Raw genomic sequence first — 25,657 nt, 5'->3', positions numbered from 1 at the left:
ATAGACACTCTCCATGCCTCACTTATTAATCTCCCTAGCTATTATTACTAAATAGTACTTCCTAGCATACCCGGGATGTTGTGAGGCTTAATCAACGAATACACCTGAAGCACTTTAAAATCCTTGGATGCAGGCGCTATTGTGACAGCAGACATTTGGACCAACACACACAGGATTGAACAAGGGACTGCCAGATCCAAATCCTGGACTGCTACAACTTGATCCAAAGCTCCGCCTGTGAGGCTGTTCACAGACTCATATCTCCTGGGGATCAGGCACAGAGGGGAACACACATTCACCAGTGGGTTACATTGTAAGGGATGCTCAGTGGTACTATTTTAGTTTTATTTTTACAAGTAGTGCCAAGAGTGGTGTATTGGCTCTCTGTTTCTTATGAAGTTTTATGAAACCTTGGTCCTAAGGTTCTTTGCTTTGACGTACAGGAATGGTTTGGCTTCTACTGATGGGAAACACTGAAAAAGAAAGAGTGAAAGTCTCTCCAGAAGAACATGGGATGTGGATGTGTACACCCCACATACCCTCAGGGAACACAGGGCCTTTTTAGCAGCATCTTTTAAACACATGGACAAGGATAGCCTTTCTGTTTTCCTTTCACACTATCCCATTTCCATTTAAGAACCATGTAAAGGCCATCCAGAGAACATTCTCAGCACAAATAATGAGTCCACATTTACTAAGTCCTTAGAGAAGACAATAAGAAAGGAGAGTTAACTATTTTTCCAGTTTCCTTTGGCTTTCTTGTATAGAGTTATTGAGACTGCATATATGAGATAAGTTATGTAGGTGCATTAATATTTGTAAAGACAGGGCCTGTCATGGTGTGTCATCTCTGCCAAAACAAGAAAGCAAAAACCCAGCAGGAGCTAAGAACACTTACCAGCTGGACTGCAGGGAGATGCAAACAGCAGCATTCTCTTGCAAAATGGCCACTTAATGGCTGCAGCTGCTTGTCTCTGCCACAGTTAGAGGACCAGACCCCAGAAAAGCCTCTGGGAAATAGTTCCCATAAGAGGCCAACCCCCAGGACTGGGGAAAGACTGTGGAGACTTAGTCACAGAGGAAGGCACTTGTAGAGAAGGGGCTTTTTCTGCATCAAGATGATTACCACACTCACTTAGGACACCTGGAAGAGATCAATAAGGAGATCAGCCTCCCTCTTTGAAGAACCCTTATTTAATATATTCGAGGCAGTGCTGTATATTTATCAGCTTCAGACAGAAAAAATACTGAAGCATATTACTAACAATGTGTTACAGAAGCTTAGAGGCCCCAACTGAGACTGCCCCCCTCATTGCGCTAGGGATTGTGCAAACATATAGTAAATCATAGAATCATAGAATATCAAGGTTGGAAGGGACCTCAGGAGGTCACCTAAGCCAACCCCCTGCTCAAAGCAGAACCAATTCCCAACTAAATCATACCAGCCAGGGCTTTGTCAAGCCTGACCTTAAAAACCTCTAAAGAAGGAGCTTCCATCACCTCCCTAGGTAACCCATTCCTGTGCTTCACCACCCTCCTAGTGAAATAGATGTTCCCAATATCCAATCTAAACCTCCCCCACTGCAACTTGAGACCATTACTCCTTGTTCTGTCATCTGGTACCACCGAGAATAGTCTAGATCCATCCTCTTTGGAACCCCCTTTCAGGTAGTTGAAAGCAGCTATCAAACCCCCCACCCCCATTCTTCTCTTCTACAGACTAAACAATCCCAGTTCCCTCAGCCTCTCCTTATAAGTCATGTGTTCCGGCCCCCTCATCATTTTTGTTGCCCTCCGCTGGACTCTTTCCAATTTTTCCACATCCTTCTTGTAGTGTGGGGCCCAAAACTGGACACAGTACTCCAGATGAGGCCTCACCAATGTCGAATAGAGGGGAATGATCACGTCCCACAATCTGCTGGCAATGCCCCTACTTATGCAGCCCAAAATGCCGTTAGCCTTCTTGACAATAAGGGCACACTGTTGACTCATATCCAGCTTCTCGTCTACTATAACCCCTAGGTCCTTTTCTGCAAAACTGCTTCCTAGCCATTCGGTCCCTAGTCTGTAACAGTGAATGGGATTCTTCCGTCCTAAGTGAAGGACTCTGCACTTGTCCTTATTGAACCTCATCAGGTTTCTTTTGGCACAATCCTCTAATTTGTCTAGGTCCCTCTGTATCCTATCCCTACCCTCCAGCATATCTACCACTCCTCCCAGTTTAGTGTCATTTGCAAATTTGCTGAGAGTGCAGTCCACACCATCCTCCAGATCATTAATGACAGTCCTTGCCCAAAAAAGTGTAACTAAAAGAAAAGATGATCTTTGGTAAGTCACTTAATCTCTCCATACCATCTATAAAATGAAGATAAACACTTTCCCCCCCATCCTTTGTCTGTCTCATCTATTGGTCTGTAAGCTTTTTGGGGCAGGATATGTTTCTTACTATGTGTGTATACCCAATGGGGCTCTGGCTCAGTTGGTCTGATGAGACTATGGCAATACAAACGATAAATACACAAAGTATGTGGCAGAGACAGGAAATGAATCTAAATCTCCTCAAATCTGGGCCAATGCATGAAGCATAAGACCATCCTTCCTTTTTTTTATAAAAAAAAAAAGTCTCAAAACAATTAAAATATCCATAAACAACCAGAAATAGCTTGATTCATAGTAGTAAGGAAAACAGAAAGCAGGCTCTTGAATAAGAAAAAGCTTGAGTCTCACAAAAACACCTTGAGTGTTTTGAAGTGTCCAGTGTAGACTAGGAAAAATGGATTGCAAAAGTCAGAAAATCCTTGACTCAAAAATCTATGTCACTGGCAAATAGGAATTAAACTCTAATTATCAGTCTGACATGTATCAAAAATTAAAAAACATTCTTGCAACTGTCACAGTGTCAAAACAATTATTTGCATGCATGAGCAGATGTCAGATATTGTAGAGGCGTATATGTACTTGCAAATTTAAACAGAAAATTTTCTAAAATTGGAGGTATAATCTGTTACCCTAATTGCAACATATACACAAATCTTGGGTGGAGGGAAAAGTGCTGATTTAGTCTTTCTATTTTTCTCTCACACAGAAGCTGACTTCTGAGCACAAATAAACTGAAGTAGAATAGAGAATCAATCACATCTTTAGACAGATCCAAAAACCTCCCCAGTTTTCCAGCCTCATCTTTGAATTCTATTGTTTTCCCTTCTCTCCTGTTATTTGCAAACTGGAAGAGTATATTGTATTTTGATTGTATGTGTACTATATTTAATGGTAATAGTAGCTTGCATTGACAATATATAATGCCTCTTATACCCAAGTATACCCAGAGTATTTTACAAATGTAGGCCCAGCATCTGCAAATAATTCTCATGTAAGAATGGTTATTGTTGTTTTTTATTTCTATCTAGTAGCATCCAAAGTGTGTTTTCCATCCAGAACCCATTATCCCACCCCCCAAGATTTGACAGTCTAAAGACTGACATGTAAGCAAACAAAGCAGGTGGGGGGAGTAAATACATGTATAAAAATGATGTAAATTATACCTAGATTGTTCCTTCAAGTGTGACACTGTCAATTTTCTTGTAGGCATCATGACAGAAATTGGTCTTCAGGAGAGACTTCAATGTGGAGAAATGTAGGGCCTCACCCCAGATTTGTTCAGGAACATTTTTCCATGCACCCTCACCCAAGTTCAGGTTATAGAATAAGATCATTAAACTAAATACAAGCGACACACTTTTTCACCAAACATTTGTATGTAACCATCTCCAGGGTGGATTGCAATAACTGCTTAACAGCATCCAGCTACACTACAAGGCTTAAATTGTAGGGGAAGTTGAGGTAAGTAAAATTATATTCCCTTCACCACTATCATACAGAAAACAGGAGAGTTATGTCTCTGTTTTTTATTTATCACAGTTTTTTGTACATCATAAAGAACAATTGCCATGGTTAAGTTAAACAACTAAATTCAGAGGAGTCCAATCTGTTCTCCTCTAGATTCCATTGAGCAGGTCCCTCAGCTGGTGGTATAACCTGGTGTAGATCCACTGAGGTCAATGAAGCTATGCCACTTTTACACCAGTACTTGGCCTGATGTATGTACTGACTAGTTAATAAACTGTCAAATAATGATTTGCAATGAAAGGTTCTGCATTACTATTTTCCTGGTTTGGTATGGTGGCAGCAACCTCTCCAATAAGAGCACACGCATGAGACTTAGGAGTTCCATACAACCCTGTGGCAACACATTAGGATCCAATTCAGAAAAGCACTTCAAAGACACACTTAAATTGGAGATCATATTTAAGTCTCATTGGAACTTAGGCACATGCTGAAGTGCTTGCTTGAATAGGGTGGTTTCCTGAATTGGAGCCTGTGTTTCTTCCAGTGTTCATGTCAATGTCTCTGCACTACGAAGCCTTCACTTTTCATGACCATTTTCTCAGGTTATAGCGACATTTGATTACCTGGCTCTGCTGCTGCAGCAGCTTGTCAAAGTTAGACTGAGTATGTATCTTTGTGATTTAATTAAGTTGAGAAAGAAATCTACTCTTAAAGTTTATCATTATTATTATCTGAGTTTGTGTCAGCAAGAAGGATTTTAATCATCTAACGGGGAACAAAAACTGTTTTGTCCATAATGCTTATTTAATATGCATGTAATAACTATATTTTTATTTTGCTATCACATTCAGTTTGAGCAAGATAGGGATGATGCTAATGTCTCCAGGGATTTTCTTAGAAAAAATGTATTTATAAACAAGTGTGAATGAGTCTAAAAGTATATTTTTATTTATGAAGTTCACTGACTGCTTTCCATTCAGAAGATATGGAACTAGAATAAATTACAACCTTGGGGAATTTGTGCATTCAATGAAGCTAATGACTAACACTTTGGTCATGTTTTCTGTTATGTAATAATATATCCTATAGCCTTTTGGACTAATCAAGTGAAAGAAAGGGATTTATGTACCAATGTGCTTTAAGAAGAGGGCTTAGCAAATTCCCAAAGTAATTTCATTTGACATTCAAAGCTATTTGATTGCAATATCTGAACACATCTAGCCCCATTTGTATTCAGCATGTGGAAATCCGAGTTTTGTAATGCTTTGAAGTTGACTAATACATGATGTTGGATTCTTTTCCTTTTCTGAAGTGCTGATTGATTTCATATCATCCGGGCAAAAACACTGAGAGTACATTCCAAATTGCTAGTGTTATAAAATCCCAGAGTCACTGGCATACTGTGGATTATTATGTGGTATTTGGGGACCTGATATTCAAGAGGAAGAAATGGAAGCCTTATTGTATATTAATGACTAGCAATTTCTCTCTAATGTGAATTTTGCTAGGATGGTGGACAATAAAAATCTAATGTAAATATATTTGTAAGAATGTGTTATTTGTGAGAATTTTATTAATATGATATGGTTTCACCTTAACAAAGGCAATGGTAACAAATACACATAATCCTCCTCTTTCCCCATCATCCTTCCTGTTCTTCCTCCTCACTTTTTAGTCCCTTTGTACTTACTGTATATAGGTCACACTCTGCTTTAAAACTTGACTGCAGAGAAAGCTAGCAGCTTGGGATATTTATATTTGAATTATAGGCATTTTTGCAGTAAATTGAGTTAGAATATCAGCTGTAAGGATGGAGAAAGAGGGAATCTATGACAAAGATGAATACAAGACTGTACCACTTGTAGACAGAACACACACTTGGAATGAATCCACAGGCATGAAGCATCTTAAAGTTCAAATAGCCATTCCACTCATTTTGTTTAGGACACTTTACTTCTTTACTGTCCACAACCTCCCTGGCCACACAATAGCAGATTTTAAGGTGGCCATCCTACAGCAAAAAAACTTTAGGACCAGACTTCAAAGAGAAACTGCTGAGCTCCAGTTCATCTGCAAATTTAACACCATCAGCTCAGGACTAAACAAAGACTGTGAATGGCTTGCCAATTACAGAACCAGTTTCTCCTCCCTTGGTTTTCACACCTCAGCTGCTGGAACAGGGCCTCATCCTCCCTGATTGATCTAACCTCGTTATCTCTAGCTTGCTTCTTGCTTGCTTATATATACACCTGCCCCTGGAAATTTCCACTGCTTGCATCCGAAGAAGTGGGTATTCACCCACGAAAGCTCAAGCTGCAAAACGTCTGTTAGTCTATAAGGTGCCACAGGATTCTTTGCTGCTGTCCACAAAAGTTGCCATGTGCAGATTACATGAATCTCACTAATGCACGTACACTTTAATATAGAGTCCTCACTTATTTATAGGATATTAACAAGAGCACTGAAGATCCCTCTCTTGCAATCACACACACAAATGCAAGTTCTGTTTTTGCTCCACCAATGACTTCCACCTGACAGTCAGTCCAAACACTGCCCTCAAGTGGTTAATATAGTAAAAAGTCAACGAACAAAAACTCCAGAAGTTGCCTAAAAAGCACAGCTTATTTGACCTTTCACTGTTAATACCCACAGCTTGTCACAACCCCTGCACCACAAGTATTGCTAGCCCTTGCTGCACAAGGACCCTCAGCAACTAGAAGAGGGTTCTGGCCTATATTGCCAAACATTATCTATAGGGTCAGATACAAATTAAATATAGTAATAAGTAAGAATCATATAGTTCTGACCTGCTTTGTAGCTATAGGGCACACATGGGAAAGAATTCACCTTTTTAGAGAAGGGGGAATAAAGGTGACAGCTAAAGGACTAGATCTTGTTTACTCACTTGTGCACTCCTTGCTGGAGTGAGTAGTCCCACTTCAACTGCTCTTGTGGGTCTGGTAAGGTTTGCCAGGTCCAGTCCTACCAAATAGTTAAGGAACTTGGAGATAAACTGCTCAGTGGTTCTTCATTCTGGCTACCTTTTAAAAAAACATGTTCATACATTCTCCTTAATTTGTATGTTATGCTGCTTTCTCCCCCACCCTTCCAAAATGCAGCACCAGGGAGGTTGCTAAGCAACATTCTTGATAAGGTCTCAGCATCCATCAGTTAAATGCTACATTCTTTCACTCTCTGCTCCATATTAGAACTGAGGAGGGTGTCACTCAAAGAACATCAGTAAATGCTGGCTTCTGAGGTAGGAAACCGAGGCCTTGACAGCTGGAGAAGAAAGAGGCTACTATTTTTAAATAACTAACTGGTTTTGAGAGAGAGAGAGAGAGAGATTACAGAACTCTGATTTTGCAGTCGGTGAAATGGGAGGTCTTTTGCAGGTCAGAAAGCCTTCTTAATTTAGTATGGATTTTTGGTTTGAACTGAAGGTTTGGGTTGTTTTTTTAGCACTCCTCTCCTGAGGTACACAGCAGTTTAGTGCTCTCTCTAATGCAGAAAGAAAACATTTTAAAGCTATTAAACTAAATGAGGGGAAAAAAGCCAGTATAACCAACCATTTGCTACCACTCATGTTTATCTAGTGGCCTGAACTAAAATGCGATTAAGAGTTTTCCACGTAGCAGATTCAAACCCATCAGTCTTATGTGAGGCTATAATTAAAACAGGCAGTATTCCCTAAGAAGTGTGCTTGTGATGCATTTCCATGTAGTTGTGTGTGCATGTGTGTGTGTGAGATGCCAGCTGTCAGAGGGATCATCCCACCACTTTTCAGAACCTAATTACTTTTCTACCTACCCTGTTATAATTAGAGTTGGGTGAATAATTCATCATGAATAATTTATTTGATTAATTTCACCTTTTTCCCCCTATCAATAGCTGTCCACAGACTGTGGAATTCTTGAATTTATTCATAATACAAAATTTCTTCAGTGATTAATTCTTGGTCTGCAGATCAAGCAAAAACTGCAAATTGCAAATACTCACAATTCAAAATTCATGCTGGCTGCTGGTGTGGTTCATAAGTTGCTGAGAATTGCTTCTGTTTCCCTCTTTGGATGATCAGCCAATGAGGCACTGATTGCAATTTGGGGTGGGGGGGTTACAATTGAATATGTAATTTGATATTTTCTTGTGGTGAATATTAGCTAAAATTCACTTTTTGCAAGTATTTGCACTGCTAAACCAAAATGTTCAAGGAAAATGAACATAAAAATGTAGCAAACAGCTGAATCTAAATTTGCTTTCAAATATTTATAAAATAATTTTTCCTCTACTGTTTGCTCAGGTCTAGTTAAAATCACACCAGACATTGCTGATCCAACCCCCTTCATTGCCTACCTGAATATGTCAGTTAGACCTCCATCAGAGTTGTCTATTCTGTTATACACGAGATCACCAGGTGGTGGTGTTAAACAGTCTTAAAAGTTCTTTTTTTTTTTTAAGTGTCTGAGCAAATTTTTAGTCTTGGAAGAAAATGCTGTGTATTTTTGTTTTTCTTATGTTGTTTTTCTGATGAAGATTCTTTGAGGGAGCTGTGGCAAGCAGCAAGAGAGTTTTCTCTCTGCCTTAATCTCTCTAACTAAAGTCAATTCTTGCAAAGGAGTTGTTCCATAGGATCCAAGCATTGGTGTTTCAGTTAAGTTCCTGAAAGAAGATATTTCTTGTGCATTTTTTGTGATGACTTCTGTTCTAGAAGTGGTGCATATGTGTAAATAAAATAAAGTCACACTAAGCATATACCCAGACTCTGTCTCACTGATTTCTCCTCCAGCGGGGGGCAAATCTGCAAAGCCCCAGGCATCTACTACTTCTCAGTACAGGGGGTGACAATATCTAGTAAGTAATGACAGCATTACATAATAACTAATATCATGAATACAACAGAGGTTCCCAAACTCTTGTCCATGGATCACAGAGAGTTGCTTAGTCACATAGGACTTGATCCAATGCCGATTGGAGTCAGTGCGAGCATTTTCATAGACTTCAATGGGCTTTGGTGCTGGCACATCTCCTTTTTGCATCAAAGAGACATAGAAGAAATGGGAGGGAGAGATTAAATGAAAAGCAAAAAGCAGACACAGCGCACCTAATTTTTTTCCAAAAGCACAACACACTTATCACATTAAAATCAACTAAAAAGGCATTAAATACTCTCCTGTGTAATCACTGCAGTTGCAAAAGGGATCTTGTGTGACCAGGAATGGGAGAGTTTATGGGCTGCACAGTCACAAAGAAGAGAGGTAGGTGGTCCACAGTACAATCTTTTTAGTCCCGCAGACAATCTCTTTAACATGTGGCCCACAATATGAAAAAACTGGTCTAGATCTAGCATAAAACACTTGTCTCAGTATAAAAGTTATTCTAAAGCAGGTAAAACTGTGGCCAGCTCGATGGCCTAGAAGCATAGCTCATCATGACTGTGATGAAGTGAGAATTTTCTGTAATAATGTTATAAACGCTATGCATGGCAGTGACGGACTTGACTAGGAATTGCTACCCAGCGGGTGTAAAAGGATTCAAAATCTGCTTTGGGGGTAGAACTGGAAACATGAGGTAACTGTGTCATGTAACTGTCTGTGGTGGTATGAATGAGTCGTTAAAGACCTGGCTGAAACCCACCCATATTGATGGGAACCCCAACGACCAAACAACTGACACCTAACAATGGAAAACTCCAGTATATGAATATGTGAACTCAGCAGGGGTCTGCAGGAGGAGGACGAGGGACAGAGAAGTGACAGGCAGCTAGGGTAAGAGTGGGTCTCTGGAGAACCAAAGGAATTCAGTTGGGACTGGGAGACAGAGACAGAGAGAGGAAGCCAAGATGGTTTCACAGCAGCATGGCTCAGGGAAGCCCTGACTTGGCCAGTATGGACTATGTCTTCACATTTGCTTTTCTGTTCTAACCTAAGGACTTCCTGGTGTTGTGTTCCAGTTGGCTAATAAACCCTACTCGGCTTTGAAAAAGCTGTCTGGAGTCACTGCACATACTGGCAGAGATGTATTGATCCCTGAAGAGGGCAAACGTTCTCTGAAGAAGAGTATCTCAGTTGGACTTACTGGGCAGAGCTCACTGTGTAACAGGAGTGCTGGAGTCTACAGCAGGGGTAGGCACCTATGGCACGCGTGGTTTAAAACAAATAAAAGGAAGTTCTTCACACAGCGCACAGTCAACTTGTGGAATTCCTTACCTGAGGAGGTTGTGAAGGCTAGGACTATAACAGTGTTTAAAAGAGAACTGGATAAATTCATGGTGGTTAAGTCCATAAATGGCTATTAGCCAGGATGGGTAAGAATGGTGTCCCTAGCCTCTGTTTGTCAGAGGATAGAGATGGATGGCAGGAGAGAGATCACTTGATCATTACCTGTTAGGTTCACTCCCTCTGAGGCACCTGGCATTGGCCACTGTCGGTAGACAGATACTGGGCTAGATGGACCTTTGGTCTGACCCGGTACGGCCGTTCTTATGTTCTTATGTTCTTATGGCACACGAGCTAATTTTCAGTGGCACTCTCACTGCCCTGGTCCTGGCTACTGGTCCGCGGGGCTCTGCATTTTAATTTAATTTTAAATGAAGCTTCTTAAACATTTTTAAAACCTTGCTTACTTTATATACAACAATAATTCAGTTATATATTATAGACTTATAGAAAAAGACCTTCTAAAAACATTTACATTTATTACTGGCACACGAAACCTTAAATCAGAGTGAATAAATGAAGGCTCGGCACACCACTGCTGAAAGGTTGCCGACCCCTGGTCTAGAGGCTCAGTGCAACCGTTTGGGGGTCTGTCACACTGAAGGGACTCCAAGGAACCATTTAAAAGCTGAGGAGTGGCATACAACCCATGGGTCCATGACAATTACCATACAGGAGATACAGGTTCAGTCTTTGTCTTGGTCTCTTGTCCTAGGTACCAGTAATTCCATGGTGACAGAGGGCCCAGTTCACCATCACCCTGCATTTGTATGATTACAAAGTGGGTGTAAAATGCCACCAGATCCAAATGGCTGCATTTCACACACATATTACACTGACCTAAATGAGTACACAAGTGGAGGGCAATGATGAATCAGGTCCAGCGCCTTTATCCCCCTAGAGAAAAGGAGGGTTTTATGTCACTTAAAGCTTGAACCATTTAGATTCTAAATGGAATTGTGCCCATTCCTCTGATCAGAAAGAAGCTTGTTAGTGCCTCTGATGTGGAGACTTGGTGGTGATTAGTGTAACAACTGTGGGAGGATGGAGAGGACCTTTACTGTGCTGAGAGAAATCCAAAAAGTGCCCTGGGAAGAGAATACGTTCCTGAAAATTGAAACTAGAATTCTGCGCAGGCTTGAACCAAAAGAGGCCTAAAGACACAATTAGGAGGGGTCTGAGTTTGGCAATATAGGAAAATATTAGCTAGCCACTTGTCTAGAGTGATTTGTTTTTCTAAAGACATATTATCCAATAGTCCTACCCTTTAATTTATAGAAAGGGATGTTCACTGCCCCTTTATATCTGGAAATTGGAACAGAATCATCCTCAATTGTATGTCTCCATCTTAGTCACGGAGGATGAGTGACAATTTTTGTTTTGCTATTATAACTCGCTAATAATATATGGGTTTGTCACCAAAAAAGCCACTACCCTAAAAAAATTTCAAATGAGATAAAAGTTATCCAGTCCCAAGACCTAAACCTTATTTTCCTAATGCTCAATGGACTCTCCGTATATAGCACTGTATGTTTCTGTGGCTATAACACTCAGGTCTATGAGATTACATGTTCAACTCTTTGTTTCTTCTTGATGTTTTTAAATTATGCGGTGGGTCACTAAATCTGCTGGGGAGAATGCAGACGGTGTAGTAAATACATAGTCCACTTTCCATTTGTTGGTTGGCAATCTTGTCTGTAAAATCTACCACAAATATTAATAAAGAGCTGCAGAAGTCTTGCTTTGGAAAGAAAATAAAAAGTGATTCAAATAATACTGAATGGTGAAAGATGTTCAGAATTAACACAGTTTTATTTCTTGAAAGAACAAGGAATTTTGAGTGCCTCAGAATTATTTGGAGCTCTTAAAAGAAATTAGTGATTTTAAGGGTAATACTTGAGTTATGACATGGAATCAGGAGTTAGGAAAGCCAGCTTCTCTTCCTGCCTCTGTCACAGACTTGTTGAGTAAACTTGGGCAACTCACTTAGGTCCTGAACCTGCAAACATTTAGGCACAGAGGGTATGTCTGCACTGCAATAAAATGCCCTTGGCTGTCCCAGGGCCGCTGACTTGGGCTTGTGGAGCTTGGGCTGCTGGGCTATAAAATAGCAGAGTAGATGTTTGGACTCAGGCTGGATACTGAGCCCCATGAGTGGGGAGGGTCCCAGATCCTGTGCCCCTCAAAATTCATGCATGGAAACGATTCTCTGTGTGTGAATCTCCCCCGCTACATAATCTCACAACCACTCCTCCACAGTATCAACTTCTTCCCAAGACCCAGAGGTAGGTCTTCCCTGAGGTTGGGATATAAGGAGGCAGGACCAGACAGGCTGCAGTGGGGTGGGGGCTGTGCTTGTGTTGGAGGAGATGCTGAGTTTGGACAGTGAAGATTTCCTCTAAGGGCGATTCAAAGGGCAATAACCAAGAGAAGTCTCTGATACAAAACTTCCTTACAGCCCTGTTGCCACAGAGCAGGACAGAGATTGCTGTGGGCCCAAAGTGGCTATGAATGGTCCAGTTCCCCAGTGGATTCCCCCAGGATCTTTGCAGTTTGTTGGCAGTTTCCACAGCTCACTTCCTGAGGAGCAAATCTCTTCCTCCCCGGACAGAACAATCAGGAAGAAACTATGGAAGAGGACCCTCATGAAGATTTCCTCCCACATGGCTCTATTCCCACAAGTTCCATGAGATGGATTAAAGCCACAACATTTCGATCCTACCCTAATCATTCCCAGAGTTTGAGGGTTGGATCGGCCCACTGTAGCAATAGGGATCTGTTGCAGAGCCAGATCCAAACTTCCCCAAAGTTTGGGAGTGTTCCGATCCAGAGAGTTCTTCAAATACTTCCTAAAATGAAGGTCAATTCCTACCTGCCTGTTCTTCTATAGGCCACCTGACAAATCTCTTGGTCACGTCACGAGGCATCATGGTTGTCCATATTAACCTCCCTGTTCTTCCAGATCAGCCAGCAGAGGGTGCTGATGTAAACAGATGTTGACATCTCCCCTTCCCCCACTGAGAGAAATGACAATTATCAGTCCTCCTTATACTAGACCTTGCTTGTCTAGAGCCCTGTAGTCTATATTTTAAGTCAGTCTCTTGCTGACTAAATCACCTCCCCTGCTACCCACCAACCTTCTTAACCCCATAATCTTTTGAAACTACAACCCAAACAGCAGCAGCAACCAAAACAATACAAAGAATCCCTTGCATCTGCAGCAAACTGAGTACAGCTTCACTTTCAATAGCTTTCCAATTTTTTTTTTTATTCCAAATGCCATTCAAACAAAGGGACATGCTTTTTGGGCTATTTGACTAACAAAAAAGACTTTAAGATAGCAGTCAAAAATACGTGCGGTAATAATGAAGGAATTTTTCCAGCCTTGCACTTAATTTAAAATTGCCAAGATTAGCATATGCACTCTACTCTGGGCACTCTAGGAGTAAAGACCTCTCTCTCTCTCTCTCTCTCTCTCTCTGTGCATCTCTTTTTCTGTGCTGCTCTCACACCTGCAGCTGATAATCATATGCAGTTCCAAATGAGCTGAGAAAATGAAAATTACCTTCAAAAGGAAGGAAAGTGCATTTGACATCCCTCTTGTTCCAGCACTTGTGAGACTCTGATATAATTACCACTGTGAGCGTGCAGGCAGATGGCAAACTCGGCAGCACCTTGTATGCAGTCAGCAAGACACTGCAGAAGTGTTCTCAGTAACATTTTGTTCAAGATGTCTCAACTCACAAATCAAAAAACTGGCAACTAGGATAGAACTACTTATTATTAGTTAGCCTGAACTAATGAGAATATTACACCCCACTGGTCTACACCTCTATACAGCTACAGAGTACTAACTATGGCTTATGGTACCTAGCTGTGTGTGGTCAGCTCCATGCAACATGTACACAAACACTAGATAGAAGAAACAATCAACCTTAAAAATATAACTGAAGAGAGCCAAAAGGAAAGGGCTAGATCCTGCCCTGAGTCACACCAGGGAAAATTAGAAGTAGCTCCACTGAAGTCACGAGAATGAATGCTGGCGGAATTTTGCCTCATAGATTTCAAACCATGTAGTGTCACAATCTCACCACACCTGTTGGTTACCAGCTGTGTGAGCAGTATTGGGAAGCTCATGTAGCACCAGGGGGACATGGCAAGACTGAATCAAGGAGATACCCACCTGCCTTGGTGATCTGTTTTTATTTTTAAAGCATCTGCCTGGATCCTTGCTCTTGAGCTGGGGGGATTGGGACTTTCCCCTAATGAAAGGGGTGTGTTCTTGGGAGCCAATCATGAGGAATGGGGCATGCTGCAAGGGAGAAGATGCTCACATGGCATTGCAGAGCGATAATAGAGGCAGTTGGTTAGGAAAGGACTAGCCACATTCAAGACCAAATCTGATCTCTCTCTCCCCTATTACTCCAGAAGAATTCTCATATGTACATGAGCTTTAATTTTAAATTTACTTCTTCAAATACTGTATGGAAAACTTCAAAAATAGAGATTGTGTTTCAACATGGAGCTGGGCTGTTTGTATGTACTGTATGTACAGTACTTTGAACATGAATGGATGGATCCCCAGCTGATGGAAATCAAAATAGCACCAGTGAAGTCACTGGTGCTATGTTGATTTACACCAGCTGGGGATTTGTCCCATAAAGTGCTATATAAATGCTATTATTATGTGCAAGGATGGATTGATTAGCTGGACCATTTTTAAATACCTTGCCTTGTCAGGCGTAGCCTCTGTTTGCTAGAATTCTTTGGCCCATGCTATTTGTGCTGCGTTCTCTATGGGTAATTTAAAAATACATTTGAAGAGTGACGTTTTTATATTAAGGTAGAATATTTTGTATTGTTAATTATTTATGCTTGTGTAATGCTAGATCTTTAAAAACCATAACATGAGATTTATGTTCTATCAATCAATATGTGATACTAAATACAAGAGTTAATGCCCCTGATTCTGATCTCAGTTATGTAATTGTAAATCAGGATTACCTCTACTGAAGTCAATACATTTTCACCAATATAAAACCAATGGAAGTGAAATCAGAATCAGGCCCACTATTTCTGAGAGGTATAATGTAGGATTTTCATAATTCAGCCATCTCATGCAGAAAAAAATCATGTTTTCCTCCCACTTTATTATCTCCCTATGATTTTCAAAGGAGAGAAAAATCCTCAGAATCTCCTAGCATTTTATATAAACAGGGCCAGATACTGCTCTCAGTTGCACCAGTGTGAATCCAGAGTAACTATTGTTTTAAATTAATGCTGTCTCAGCTGGAATAACTGAAAACAGAACACAATGCATAGTTCATTTACTGAGATATAAAAGTTCTGCTTAAGTGAACAAAGTTCTTGAACTGAGGTGCCTAGCAAGTTAGAAATTCCACTTCTTCCATATTTAACTGGAAAACAGTCAGCACGCTATGTTGACTGTGTTTTTGTTGATATTGTAATGGAGTTGGCTTTCATTCTGGAACATTCTTAGTGCTTGTCTCTTTCTCACTCTCTTGCTCAGATTGCTTGGTTGTGAATGAGTTTGTATAGAAATACAGTAGCAATTTAATTTTGATTGACAAGCAATGCTGTACTGTTGAGAAAATACTGAGACAGCAGTAGTAATGATACTGTGTTTGACACTAACACCTTCAACAGTACGCTTTACATGCAAATGCATCCTTTGCTGCAAATATCAGCTTCAGTGCAGCCATGAAGTGAGGCTGGTAGACAGTAAGGGTATCTACACTAGGCTTTTTTAACTACAGTAGTTGCTGATTAACATGAAATACTTAACACATTTGTAAAGGCTAGCATGGAACTCACTAAGCATTTGTTCCAAAATGCAAACATTTATGCTTGTTCCAGATCTTATCTTCATTGTTTAAAAAAAAGAGGCATTTTTTACCTTTGGGTAACTAACACACATGAGCTAGCCCAAGGTTTAAAAAAAAAAAACAGTGAAGATTTGAATTTTACTATGAAGTAAACTAGGCAAGGTCGGCACTCTGCCCCGACTGGGGTTGATCTTCCCTAGTTTACCCTCAAGGTAAAATTAAAGTGCCTTGTTTTTGTCATGTTTTTACTAGGGCTAACCAGAAAACAAGAATTTAATTTTGTGAAAAATTTCAAGGTTTTAGCATTTGGTTTTGTTCCCCACACACACCGAGATCTTCCAAAATTTTTCATGAAAAATGAGAGAGAAAAACAGACCGCAGAATAGTCAATAGACCAGTGGTTAGGGCATTCACCTGGGATGTGGGGGACACAGGTTACAGAGCACGGACTTGCACCTGACCACTGTTGGTTATTCTGGGCTCTCACACACATTTTCTCTCTTTCTCTGGTTTTGACCAGAAATTCCATCCTGGACCCGAGAAACGTTCCTAATGAAAGTTTTATCAAAGTCGATACATTTCCAAAAAAAGGTTCAGTTTCAACAAATTGCCATTTTCCGACAAAAAAACATTTTGTCAAAAAAATTCTTCACCAGCTCTAATTTTTATCTCGGGATAGCTCATGAGCATTAGTTACCCAAAGATAAAAAACATACCTTTGTTTAGCAGGGAAGACAATGCCTCAGCTTACATACTGACACAAAACCTTTGGGAAATGTCCACACAAGCTTTTATAAATATATTAACTATCTTGAGTTAATTGGCATAAAAAAGTCTAGTATAGAGAAACCTATGTGACTCAGCAGGGATAGCTGCCACTATATGAGAATGTCAGTCCCTTGTCCTGACAACTTTGAAATTTGTCAGGGGAGAGCAGCTGTTATTAGTTTTCTGTCAGTTCAATATCTATTTATTCGTGTATATAATGGAAAGCAGAGAAGAAAGAAACAGAGAGTTTGCAATGCTGAATATATATTGCAGTAACCTACATAGATTTATAGTACAGGTTAGGACAAACCAAAATTTCTGGCATAAACAAAAGCTCATTAGTATATAAGGGATATACAGTCTATACCTCAGCCAGAGGTCACTAGAATAACATAGGAGAAACAATCAGAGGGAAAAAAGTTTCTGCATTTTAACAAGCTTTGCATAATACTGTGACAAGAACTACAGTGAACAAATTTCACTGCACATAGATCAAGAACCCACAGGCACATACACAGCATACAGAACAGAACAAGGATGTTCAACAAGCACAAAAGCTGCTGATCAAAGCCCAACGTCCTCCTCATCACAAACAATATCATTCCCCTGCTAAGAGCCCTTTAACACAATGTAACAGAAAGCCCGCACTTTGAACAGGAATGAACTATGAAGACAATCGACATAAAAAAGCAACACATTTTCAAGCAATTAATACTGAGAAACAAATTCTACTTCCTGCTCAGTCTTCTATGCCATCAAATATGCAGCCAATAGAGGATCAAGGAAAAAAACTCTGAAAGGTCACAGGAAAAGATTACTAACAGACCTGAAGGCAAGAATAAACTTTAACATTATGTATAGACCTTGGACCCAGGTCTGGCCTCACTTTCGCCAATGTTACATTAGTGTACCTCACTGACATCAATAGACTTTTCCCCCGATTCACACTATGAAATAAAATCAAACTCATGTCTTTTCTATTCTTGAAAATATTCATACGCTATATTTTCTCATACTCATCCAAATAATAAGTATGCCTGTTTTGAATTGTTTAAGTATCCACTAAGTTTTGTTAAAGAATACTTTAGCCATCTCAGTTTTGAGGCGTTAATAATGATAATACATCAGATTTATATAGTACTTTATATTTCAAAGTGCTTTACAAACAGTAATCAGTCCAAGTATTTACATCTCCTTTTTTAAGATGGATAAACTGAGGCACAGCATGGTTACGTGGCTTGTCGTGACCCAATTGTAGAGCTGGCAACAAAAAACAGATTAAAATAAAATTAAATGAGAATGATTAGAAGTTAAACTATGCCCAAAAATGAAGTGAAGGCTGGTGACAGCTCAAAGAGGGTAGGAAAAAATGAGACAAAGGCATAGTCAGAACCAATTAACAGCACTGAGTAAAGATCATACCAAATCTGACTAAAATACGGTAGGCAAAAAGCTTCCTTGCATACCAATAAGAAGTCACTAAAATAATGTTGAACTGAACAGTCAGCTGGAGGGGCTCATTTTGTGCTAGAGTGTTCCAAAATGCGAATCAAAACATCCACAGACACTGTAACAGTTCATTATGTGACAAAGAGAGAAAACATTTGTGCTATCACCTTTGTAAAGAGTACTACCTAAAGCAGCATTTCTCAAACTTCTTTGCACCATGCCCCCCCCTTTCTGACAACAAAAATTAGTACATGTCCCCAGGAAGGGGGACCAAAGCCTGAGCCCTGCCACACCATCAGGCGGGCCAAAGCCCAAGCCCAAGCCCTGCCACCTGGAAGGGTGGGGCAGGCGAAGCCGAAGCTCCAGGGCTTTAACCCTGGGCAGGAGGCTGTAACCTGAGCCCTGCTGCCTGAGGCTGAAGCCCTTGGACTTCGGCTTCCGTCCTAGGCAGTGGGACTCAGACTTTGGCTTCAGACTTTGGGGTCCCTCCCAACCCACAGTTTGAGAACCACTGAACTAAAGGGATATAACTTGCACAGCTCTTATATCTTTATGTGTTAAAAGCAAATCTTGCAAAAATATATTGAAATCTTCCTTCAGTATGTTGCCAACAGAATATTAAATCTGTGGGCCAAAATAATTTTGGGGAGTAGACAGATACACTGTTAGGACACACAGTATCTCATTTATATTGCCAAAGATCTCAGTCACTCTGAAAAATAATGTTGCACTCAGGCTCGGAAATGAATGCACAAGATTACTGCTGCATCTGTCACACAGTGCTGAGACAATCAGAGTCACACATAAACATGCTGTTAAAGACTCTCATATGGAGCCTGATTCTAATTTCCTTTTGCACTGCTGAAACTCCATTGACTTCAGTAAAGAATCAAGTTGCTCCTGATTTACACTGATAGAAATCAGAGCAAAATCAGGGTCTTGATGCCATAGTAGAAAAAAATTTGCATTACCTGTGTAGTACTGTGCCAGGGGTTCCATGAAATATTTGTTATGGTTGTTTACCTGGAGCTGATTCCCCAGCTGAAGTCAACTGATTTACAACAGCTGGCGATCAGTCTTTATATTTAGATGACAAGCAAAAATAAGTTTTCTGGTCTTAGGTTAATATCTATTTGAGCCAGGGCCGGCTCCAGACCCCAGCGCGCCAAGCAGGCGCGTGGGGCGGCATTGTCCCGGCAGGGCAGCATTTGGCTCCGGCGGACCTTCCGCAGTCATGCCTGCGGGAGGTCCACCGGAGCCCCGGGATGAGCGGTCCTGCCGCAGGCAAGACTGCGGAGGGTCCCCTCTTCCCGTGGCTCCGCTTGAGCTTCCGCAGGCATGACTGCGGCGGGTGCGCTGGTCCCGCGGCTCGGATGGAACCCGCGGCTCGGACGGAGCTCCCGCAGGCATGCCTGCGGATGCTCCACCAGAGCCGCGAACCAGCGCACCCGCCGCAGACACTTCTGCCCCGGCCGCTGGACCGGGGAAGGGCGGCGAGTGCGCCGCCCTGCTTGGGGCGGTGTAATTTCTAGAGCCGCCCCTGATTTGAGCACATCACAAAACAGCCAACCTTTTCTCAAAAATAACCCGTGACTGGAAAACCAGGGGATGCTGCAAGTCAGCAACAAGGGGCATTGGCAGAGTTGTGCCAGGGAAGATTTCATGTCACAACTTGCATTCTGCCTGGCTCAAGTCAATGTTGTACAGCAAGTTCTCTGCATTTTGGAGCACTACGTTTACTCAGAAGCTTGTCCGAGGGGAAAAAAAAAAGGAACTAAAAATAGAAGTTGTGATATATTTCACCTATATCCTCGAAGATATATATATATATATATATATATGTTATATCTGGCATTTGTACTGCAAAAGTTCCAAGGTCCAATAACCAGGTAATTTATAGACACACAACTGAAAATGTCAAAGAGAAAAACAAGTGGAAATGAAACTATTATTAAAAACACCAAACTAGGACTTGAAACTACCTCACAGGGGACAAAACTGAAGATTGCTTGGCTAGGTAGAGGTGTCAGATGAGGAGACAGTATGACTTGATGATAACAGGCAAATGGCAGGCCAGAAGAGTTCCCGTTCACATTGTGGCTGAATTACTGACCCAATGAGAGTCTTTGTCAGAGTAAGTTGATATCCAGGTGCCTCAAGAGGTCAGCGCAACTATACAATGTACTAAAAAATGAGGAAATTATATTTGAACCCAGCTGCTCTGGGGAAAAATTGTTTTTAAAGTTGTTAAAAATGTACATTATGGTTGAGCTGAGTAACTAAATTTAGGCACCACAGATGCTTAACACAAGTAATTAGGTGCCTAAATATAGATTTAAGTACCCAGTTTTGAAAACTGGATCTCCCATGCAGATGAGAGAGATGGTTAGGCAGATAGATCACTGCATATGTTCCTATAATCCAAAACACAGAAAGGAAATTACAGCCATGTTTGATGGGGCGACCGAAGGGTGGGGAATAAACTGGGCAGAGGAAGAGAGATGTGTGGTAAAGAGAAGAAGAAAAGAAAAATGAGGAATGACTAATAAAGAGTGAGAGGAAATGCAGCAAGAGAGAAAGATGAAGCAAAAGCATCAATGAAAGTTATTAGGTTTGCATTTATTACCAAATAGGGAAAACTGCAGAATTTTCATAATGGATCTTGGAGTTCTTACTCAGTCTAAACTCTCAGTGGGAATTTTGACTAAGTAAGCACTTCAGAAATAACTTATGGACTCTATTTGTATGCTAACTGCATGTCTGGCCAGGTGGTGTAAAATCCATTGACTTTATTAAAAACAGTGAGAGTTGCACCTGTGTAATTGCGAGGAAAATTTGGCTCAGTGTCTTGTTACATTATACCCTGTGTGTGAATTCACTCCATTTCGTTCCTATGGAAAATGCTGAATATGATGGATAACTAACTTCCCCAGATTAGCATATTTCCTATTGCCATCTAAGGTAAAAGATCATTCAAGCACCTGAATTTTAGATTCTAGTCAAACATTCACCTCCCAACATAGGAGTCATTCTCGGTATTATGCAAATGTCATATTTTACCTGAAGGCAAATTCTTGCCTCTTAATATTTAAATTCCATCTAGTTTTCATTGATCTCTAAACAACATCACATCTTTGAACTTTTCTTAGGAACATTTTAAGGACAAAAAGTCTCACTTTTTCCCCCTCTTCTAATAATGGGATTATTGGCTAATTTTACTGGAGCAGAGAATGTTCTTTCTCTCAGTACAGACAGCTGATGAAATCTCAGTTTAAATGTTAGAGAAATTACAATGTCATTTACATCTAGTTTGCTTCCTTAAACAAAGAAATATTCACTAAAAGACTACAAGCAGATGCAAAAGCAGCAGCAGAAGCACTATCTTCAGTATTCAATAAAGCCATACAGCAAATGAGTTGAAATTTAAATTTAAATCAAACGTTTTAAATTTAATTTAAATTTAAATTTAAATCAAAGAGCAACTAAAATGATTAGGGGTTTAGAGAGGGTCCCATATGAGGAAAGATTAAAGAGGCTAGGACTCTTCAGTTTGGAAAAGAGAAGACTAAGGGGGGACATGATAGAGGTATATAAAATCATGAGTGATGTTGAGAAAGTGGATAAGGAAAAGTTATTTACTTATTCCCATAATACAAGAACTAGGGGTCACCAAATGAAATTAATAGGCAGCAGGTTTAAAACAAATAAAAGGAAGTTATTCTTCACGCAGCGCACAGTCAACTTGTGGAACTCCTTACCTGAGGAGGTTGTGAAGGCTAGGACTATAACAATGTTTAAAAGGGGACTGGATAAATTCATGGTGGCTAAGTCCATAAATGGCTATTAGCCAGGATGGGTAAGAATGGTGTCCCTAGCCTCTGTTCGTCAGAGGATGGAGATGGATGGCAGGAGAGAGATCACTTGATCATTGCCTGTTAGCTTCACTCCCTCAGGGGCACCTGGCATTGGCCACTGTCAGTAGACAGATACTGGGCTAGATGGACCTTTGGTCTGACCCGGTACGGCCTTTCTTATGTTCTTATGTTCTTATGTTTTCTGCAGTTTGTATGACCAAGAAGGTTATAGATATTTTTTCAGGATAAATATTTTATTTTGAAGAGAACATGCTAAGCACTCAGAGCTAATTTCACCTTAAACCTATCTACTAACTTCATCCTTGGACTATGTAAACACTTTCCAAGTTGAGGATAATCTTAATTCTTGAGGAAAGCAGATGGGATGTCTCTATCAGGTATCCTTAGATATCGATCTTTATCAGGTTGATATATCCCTGGCCCAGTGCAAAAGCCATTGGAGTAAATTCCTCCATTAGGGAAAGTTCAGCAGTTGTTGAAAACTTGGCAGCAGAGAGTCTTCTGCAGACATTCAGGTTTTAGAACATAATACTAAAAGCAGCACTGTGCAAAGACTGAGATGTCAAAATCTTTTTCTTTTTTAATTATCTCCTGCACAATTGTATCTGCTGGATATATGGCCCTGAACATCTGCTACCCTTAGGTGGTGCCAATGATTTAACTTTTCTTCGGGGAAAAATGAGGTTTGTCAAGTGTTTATATTTTTGTCATATCATCACTTTGGAATCCCCCCCCCCTTTTTTTTTTCTTTTTTCTTTTCTTTTTTCCTTTTTTTGTGATGCCATTGAAAGGGCAGTAGTGGCTATTTTGAAGCTGCTGTAAAAAATTACTAAGTTTTCCCTGGCTATTTTCTTTTTTAATCAGAATATGGGAGAATAGGACATAACACAGAGCCATGAGTAATAATTAGGAAGAGCTGAGTTATAGAGCAAGAACAGATAGTTCTTTAAAATGATAATGAAATTTCTTATATGTGCCAGTGACGTTATGGAAGAACGGTCTGTTACAACTGCAGTAATGGGCCAAATCAGTCCTCAGATAAAGGACACAAGCTGCAACTCCCGTTGACTTCAATTGGGCTCAGTGGGCCAAATTCCAGTCTCAGTTACACCTATATTATCTCCATTTAAGTCAATGGAGATACTTCAGATTTACAGATTTGACCTCCATGAGCTCCATTCTTGAGCACACTCTGGTGAGAATCAGAACTACATTGGAGCGGTCCACTGATGTAAACAGATGCAGTGCGGGGGCCCTACACAGGTATATTTTGGGGCCCCCCCCACACAACATCTAATAAAAAGTGAATTAGGAGCCCCCCTTGAACTGCTCAGAGCTCTAAGCAATTGCTCAGTCTGCTTATGCCTAGTGCTGGTCCTGGGTGTAAAGCCAATCTAAGTAAGAAAAGAATTGGGCCCATTGTTTCTTTTACTGAGGTTAAACATCATAACAAATGTCTCTGCAGTGAGACTGAATGAAGAGGTGCTGCTACTACAGTTGGTGGTGCCGAGGACACTGCTGTTCAGTAGAGTAGGAGCTGCCAGCTGCATTATTTTTAGAATGATCACTTTAAAAAAGGAGTCCTTCATTGAAATTAATATACAAAGAGTATCAGCAGGGCTTTGATTTTACAAACATAGGAGCCCAGTTCTTCCAGACCAGCTAAGTTGTGCTCAGTGCAAATGTGGATCATGCCACATTTTAAGTCCCCTGATCCTGGGACCACTGGATGCTGGACCAGCCTGAAGACTATTCTATTTTACTCCAGCTACCAACCACTCACCAGGATTATTCTAACATAGGGGCACAGGGATACCTCAAGTCATTCCCTTTTTGCCATGGTCATGCTCCCTATGCCAACAACTGTGTGCTACAGTCCGCTAGCCCGTTAAATAGAGTATGACTCCTTTGGACCACCAGTATAGTGCAAGAAGCCATGACCAACCAGAGAATCCTGCCAGTGGATTACAATGTTTGATGTGTTTTATCTAGCAAAAGATTCCATTTAAAAAAAAATTCTTATTCCTCAACCTATAAATCAGTTTTTCATTGGTGGCACACTATATGGTCTATTCCTGTATCATCTTGTCTTTGACTTTAGGCATGAAAAAGAAAAACTGCAAGTCAGTGGGATCACTCAGGGGTGCATAGATTAGAATTTGCCCCTTGACTTGATCACTTCCAGAGACAAGAATAACAAAAATTAAACTTCCTTTTAGATTTTCATAGTGACTAACACCTTTCCTTCCTTCCAGTGTAATCTTGGAAGCCTCATCTCATCCTGTTGGAAACTGCTTAGGATTGACTCTTCCTGTCAGTAAATAATGTTTGTGGGAATCTTCAAATGGAGAGAAGCCTGTTTGTGCTGCTGTTTAGACTCAAAGATTTTTTTTGAAGAGTGGTAGGAAAACTAATTACCAGCAAAATTAGCTCAGATCCACTGAGCAGTTTCAGACTGATATTGTGCTCGCTTTGTATATACAGAACTCCCATTGGTATCAATAGGAGTTTTGATAACACTGAAAGCAAAGGAAATCAGTTGAGCTCCATCATGTGGATCTCAGAGGAAAATTTAACCTGTTGTGTGAGGTTTTCAGTTTGGTTTGTTTTTAGACCTATGTAAAGAAAGTCCTGACAACATACAGCCAGTAAGGAATAATCTAATAGTTTTTCTTGTGATCAGTTTTTAATCAGCATTCATATTTGGGTAGGTGGGTGCCCAGCAAAAATCACACACAATCATTTAGCAAATCTACATCACTTGGCTACTCCATTGTTTTATCAGCTGCTAAATTACTTTGGCATTTACTGTCAGAGATCAGAGCTTCAAGGCAGTTGAAAAAACGAACAGAACAGTGGGCAAAAACAACTGGTTAAAAATTGGATGATGGAATAGCAAAGAGACACAAATAGAGGAAGAGGGAGGTAGTTTATAGAGAAAATTGATAAAAGAAGATTCATTAGACCATAAAAAATTCTTCCTAAAGACGCCCATACTCTTGGGTTGCGAAAAGTAGATTGGTGAATCCGTCTAGCCCCTGGACACACTATAATAATTCTTCAGTCTTGAAAAGCAGACATGTGGAGAGTAGGCAAGGGGAAAAGATATTTAAGATATGCCAAGCAGTTCAGAGAGATGCCAAGTCACGCCATCTGTGAGCATGACAGAGTATTCTGGGATTTCTCTCAAGATCACAGGCTTAGATGAAGTAATTATGCTGTGACTTGTATGTCATTACACACACACACATACCAAAAAAAAAAAGCACCTTCACGTTGAGCCCAGTTGTTCTAGATCCTTAAGGGAGTAGATCCCAGCTATTACAATTGCCATGCTGTATTCACCTTCCTTTGCTTCAGCCTGAACCTCATCCTGCACTCTTTTCAAACCATTTTTTCTAGGCATTTATTTTCAGGTACACACTCAGAAAAAAAGGGCCAACAGCAAGTGTATTTTAACTCTCACATTTAAATGGTTACAAAGTTTCATCACGTTAATAACAATGACTTTGCCCACTACCTAGGAAAACATGCTTCCTAAGCCTAGCATTGTCTCCTAGGTGAGAGACCTACATATCTTTGTCATTTACCTTTGAACATGAGCAGAATCTAATTGGTATTTCTTTGTCTATCCGTGTGGAGAAAAATATATTCTGCA

The sequence above is a fragment of the Mauremys reevesii genome, linkage group 2 (genome assembly GCF_016161935.1).
Source record: "Mauremys reevesii isolate NIE-2019 linkage group 2, ASM1616193v1, whole genome shotgun sequence".
Taxonomy (NCBI): Eukaryota; Metazoa; Chordata; order Testudines; family Geoemydidae; genus Mauremys; species Mauremys reevesii.
Note: the sequence above shows the minus strand (reverse complement) of the source record.